Genomic DNA, 6100 nt, shown 5'->3' on the forward strand with positions numbered 1-6100 from the left:
TGGGTTCTTACATGCTTTTATTGCATTTGTGATTTAAAATTGTATAGTTTTATTCAAGGAGTAAGATTACCGCCACACACACACACCTTAATAAAGGGCCATAAGTTGTAAAAAAACATTGCTATTTTACACAAGATGACATAACGTGACGTCGTCGTACTAATGCCCGTGTGATATTTTCCACTTAGAATAACAATCAATAATATGAAACCTACAGTCCTATTAATCACATAGAGATGCATCCAACCTACAGGAGCAAAAGCATTGGCAATCATCAATTGCCCAAGGATTTCTCACGCCAACCAAACGGCCAAGGTCAGCCACAGATAAATTATCATTCCAACACAATTTGTCAAGGCTTATGACAATCAAAGCCTACGAGTTGGTCAGTATATTTTTCAATATGGCGACCGTATTGGCTATATACATAAATCTCGCACGGCTGCGTGCGATAGCGTCGAATAGCTAAATTAATCTATCCTCCACACAATGCACAATATTTATTGCGAATTTATTACTATACTATTCCGCCCTCCGGCTCCGCTCGTAGAGATAGCAGGTGATAGGTTTATCGACCTATCACTGTTTATTATAACGCCCACAAATGAAATCTTGGAATACAATGGGATTGGGCAACATTAACTGACACTTTCGATGTTTTGCGTTCATTGCTTGCTGTGTTCATGCGTAAATCTTAGCTGCGTAGATTGGACGAGTAGTGTATGAGTGCTGTGCGCGTAGAGTCAAGGCTGTTGTCGTTAATAAAATAGATCAGTGATCATAATATTACAATGGTTCAATTAATTTTCATTGAGCAGTACGAGAGAGAGATAAGTTCATCTCAATTGATGCAGACCTGTTTGACCCCAGTACCACGTGGGCTTAATACCATACGTACTATAATAATTTATTTGTCAAATAAAAATTTATGTATGTAATTAGTTTTATGATTTAATTAAGTTATTGAGTAACACGTCTAAAATTAATTTACATTTTTTAGAGCGATTTAACTTGTTACCTACCTACTTATTTCGTACAAATTTAATTTTTTGAAGTGAAACTTCTTTAGGCGCGTTAAGAGTAAAATTAAAAGGTCGCGTCATGGCAATACCGTCACGTCATAGAGTAAGGAGACGATTTTTGTATCTTTGAATATTGCCAAAGAAGTTTCACTTCTGACACGTTCGCTCGGTACACACGCACTTTTTTTACAAAATTATAAGAAAATATTAATAGAAAAGAGAATTAAACGGAAATTTATGTGTAAAATCGCTTATAATGTATCCTTTGAGGATTTCATGTGTTTACGTGATATTAGCTGCCCTAAGGCCTAAGGAGACATGAGATATGGGTCTGTCATAACCTAGGCATGAGTTTTACACAACTATATTTCAAATTAACTTGACAGATTTCACTACAACCTTTGTCACGCTTTTAGGCATTTTATTTTGAATAAAAGCTTAAATATTTTGTTTTAAACGTATATATTTAAATGAGTTCCTCTAGGAAGGAACAATATAATGAACTAGCCAATTGCTCCGGCTGCGGTCACATTGACGTATGATAATAACAAAAAATTGCCAATGTCAGTTATGAAAAATGTAGAGTTTTCTTATAAAAAAAATGTGTGCGTGTACTAGTGTATACACGTAAGAAGTGAAATTTCTTTATGACCTTTTTTTTTCAAAAAATAATTTATTATGCTTAAGCAACTTTACAGAAATACGTCGAATCACGCGTGGTAGGGATAAGAAAAAGATGGCGCGTAACGGAAAAATGTCACGCGTAACGAATTTCCCGACAAAAAATAGTATGAATCCATTACATTCAATCTCCTCTTCTATATTGATTATTGTGTAACTTTAGGAGCATAGGTTTTAATTGATTTAATAGCGAGCTGGAAGATCTTTTCAACCTTCGCATGTGACAAAACTGGTCACATATACAGGCATATAAAATATTTTACAAAGTACTTATTCTCAGTCCTATCGAATATATCTACTCTAAAAGTAATCGGTCAAGCAACAGCTAGAAGGAGTTTTGTTTCAATCCCCTTCTAAAAAACGTTTAGTGCTAACAAGCCCCGCTGCGGACCTGCGAATTAGTGCCATATCACACTAGCGGATTGCGAGCGGTTTCAAAGCGGAGCGGGTGCGCAACGAATACGTTGCGGGCGCGCAACGAACACGCCGCGGTTGCGCAGCGAATTCGTTGCGGACGCGTCATTTTGTATACCCTCGCACAAAAGCCAGCCCTTCCGCCTTGCCTAACTTCCATTCAATATTTCCATCGTTTCTGTAGCACTCAATTTTTTAACCGTACTGTGGAAATGCACTTACTTAACAGTTAACTAAAGATGTAATAACAACTGGAGTTGTTAAAAAAAGGTGCTATAAAATTGAATTACTAGGACTTTTAGAATGTACCATACATTCCAAAAGTATGTAACGACTGACCAGTATAATCTCTCCCATAGCAACGTATGTTATAAAGAGATTTTGTGAACCTAATTATGAGCAAAGTGATAGTGAGTTGCTGGTTGCTTGATAAAATTTTCTATTCACTGCTATTTATCTAATAATAAGATAGCCCTGTTTTAGTTAAGGAGCTTTAACATTTATTTCACTAATGAACTTTCTTAATGAGCAATTAAGTTATCTGATTGCATTTCGACCAAGATTTAATAGATAAAACAATACCCTAAACATTAACATGTTATGAAACTCGTAAAAAATAATGATCTCATAATTATTATACTATCACAAGTTATAAGTAACAACCAGCACGGATTCCATTTTGTTAATGAGTGTACATGACTGCGACGTAAACGTTGCGCATCTGCCACGCGTCCGCAACGAATTCGCTGCGCAACCGCAACGTATTCGTTGCGCACCCGCTCCGCTTTGAAACCGCTCGCAATCCGCTAGTGTGATATGTCACTAAATGTTGTTCTTAATTTGGAGTATGTCGTGAGAAATACCTAATACATTGTTTTTATTAATCTATAAAAATAAACCAACGATGAATACGGGGATTTGTTATCTTTACATAATTGTATACCTCTTGATAGAAATAGTTATGAATTAATTATTTTTTTTCGTACAAAACAAAAATTTTCTGAAACATACATCTAAACATGAACGAAAAAACTGCTTAAATCATAACAATGTAATTTCTGCAAATACATTCAATATTTCCAATTTTTTGAAACAGAATACGACTCTACATCTTTTTGTTCGTCGGCGGTTTGATTGAAAGTGATGCGATGACTTTTGAAATGCAAAACAAGAGGTGACTGTAGTCTGGGTTCAGAAAACAATGTACGTACATGCCAAAATCCCTCGCAATTTGTCTATTCGACTGTCACAAACTCAGAAACTGCTGAACGCATTCTCACGAATTTTTTACCAAAATGTAGAGATTCATAACTCATAAGGAAGTTATTTTTTTATTATATTAAGGTTTAAAAACTATATGATTTTATAAAACTGAGGATTTGATATTTATCCTTAATTAACAAATAAAACTATTATACAATAAAGAATGAATCAAAATGTAACTTGTAGAGAGCCGAGGCCCTAAAAAATATTATAAGGATACTAGCGGTCCGCCCCGGCTTCGCCCGTGGTACATATGAAAAATAGATGTTGGCCGATTCTCAGACTTACCCGATATGCACAGAAAATTTCATGAGAATCGGTCCACCCGTTTCGGAGGAGTATGCAGACTAACATTGTGACACGAGAATTTTATATATAAGAGATAAGATATAATACGTTACATAAAAAGCATATCAGTGACACTTCGCAACTACATAATAATAAATCGTCAACGTCCATTGCTGCAATAAATTACATTCCCACTATATCGACGGTTCCCAGCAAATCCTTAAGGAGACCACCATTCTTCATTCCCGGGATATAATACCGTTATTGTAACACCGACCAGCTTATCTTGACACCTGTCCACGGAGCCCAGTACGTGTGAACGGATGAAGAACCGAGTGCAGTACAAACGCAGGGGTCAAGTTATAATGGTGATCTGCTTGAGACATATTTCACGGGAGCGCCGGGAATACTGTGTTTATATTTTGTTCGGATTTTTTGGTACAATACTATAGCGAATTTTGTGTTAATTAATCATTGTCCTTTTGTGTTTTAATAAATAGTAAAAACGTGAACTATTTTCAGGAAGTTTTGTTGATCGTTTTGTACAATAGTCTTATAAATTGCATCTGCAATATTCTACTTACCTTCTATAAAAATGCCGTTTTGTTAAAAAAAAGACGGTGACAATCCTATTTTTTTTAGATAAATTAGAACGTTTGATGTTCATGTGGCAATAAATAGCAATTCTGTTTTATAATAAAAAATATGGCTTCGATTCCCAAAATACAAAAAAGAAATGTTACATATAATTTTTGGCCCTTAAAATTATCCATTATATCTATGCACACATAACGCATTGCTTTAAAAAAAACTTTATTCTAAATACATTAAAAATTGCTGCTATTTCCCACAACACTCATGCGGTCACAACGTCACAGCCCGCTAGATTTCTATTTCAAAATAAGCTTCGTTTGGTATCTCATAGGCGTATAAAATATTATCATATTCAATAGAGCTGGTCGCATGCCTCATTAGGCATTACACACATTAGTTTATATTCAAAGGTAATATAATTATCGTGTATGTACAGTGGAGTGGAATCGCTGCATTGGGCTCTTGGTAAACAGTGAGTTGCTGGCTTTGTTTGCATTTGGTCACGGTTTTGCTATTCTTGATAGTTTGAGGGATATTTCGGTGTGTAAATTATTTGAATTGAGTAATATTTAAGTTTAAAATCGTAGTTGGTGTGGATATGGCTGAACCTTATCCTGATGTTCTGTACTTTATCTTTGTAGATCAAACGGTAAATATTAAAAGTATGTAGTTCTTAATGATATTTTTTTTGTTTATATTGAAATAATTTGCGGCATGGACAATTTATTTCATATTTTATTGATCTAAATATAATGCAAAATGTGTTTAAAAAGTGTGTCCGATAAATTAACAGTAATTTGCGTTTGGTAGAGCAATTGTAACAAATTTATAACGTTAAATTAATTATTTAATTGAGGGGAAATACGAAAATGTAAGGATTAATACAATTAATAATTGGGATTAAAAAAGGTGGATTTTTTGACGATAATCGGATTGATAAAGAAATCCAATTATCGTTCCGTACAGTCCAGTGGACATATGCCCAGTCACACAATGTTGTCTTAGGTAAATCGTCCCGAACAGCGACAACACTTGTCTGTTTCTATGTTTGTTCTGGCAACACTACATAATGCAGGTATACTTACTGCGCAAAAGATATCACCTGTTACAAGCCGACTTCGTTAACCGGATATTAAATTAAAATCTAGTTTTTATCACTTGGTAAAGATGTAGCTTACCAATGGTAAAAGTATTTTTGAATAATTTGGAAAATCCAAAAGTGCACGCCTCATAATTTTTTTTTAATAAATATTTATTAATTATTATTTTTGTTTATTTAATAACAATTAAACCACATCGAATCAGACCCTGAAAAATGAAAAGGTTCTATTCCTGAGCATACGCAAGCGTAAGAGAAAAAAAAAGACTCGATTAGTAAAGTATTTCGGTCGCTATCGTGTTAACAAGAAAAAGGATCCGCACATACAGACACACGGACGTCCAAGACAGAACTTTTTTAAACTGTTTTTTAACTAGTTTAAATAACAAAAATGACATCAAAAATATCATGAACGTTAAAAATAGTGTTTTTTCTTAATATGTGTGTGTATGTATTATCTTACAAGTGCAATGTATGATACATAAAGACATTTTAAGTTTGAAAAATCAGATGTTTTGCGCGAAGTGACAGTAGTACATTAGTCCATGGTAGTACCCACCTCAACGCTTCGCTTATGAGGCGTGCAAAACGGTCGTGTAGTTTTTATGTTTCATTTTTCCTCTCTTTAATAATAGTATAGATCTATAGAATAGTGTAGAGTATTCATTAATATAGCAATCAAGGAGAGTTGTCATGGGCTTATTTTCTATTTTTTCAGACTTTACATCTCTCTTTTTGC

This window comes from Colias philodice, chromosome 2, assembly GCF_061535455.1.
Source record: "Colias philodice isolate Cphi_HAF_F1 chromosome 2, ilColPhil1 Martin Lab GWU primary, whole genome shotgun sequence".
Taxonomy (NCBI): domain Eukaryota; kingdom Metazoa; phylum Arthropoda; class Insecta; order Lepidoptera; family Pieridae; genus Colias; species Colias philodice.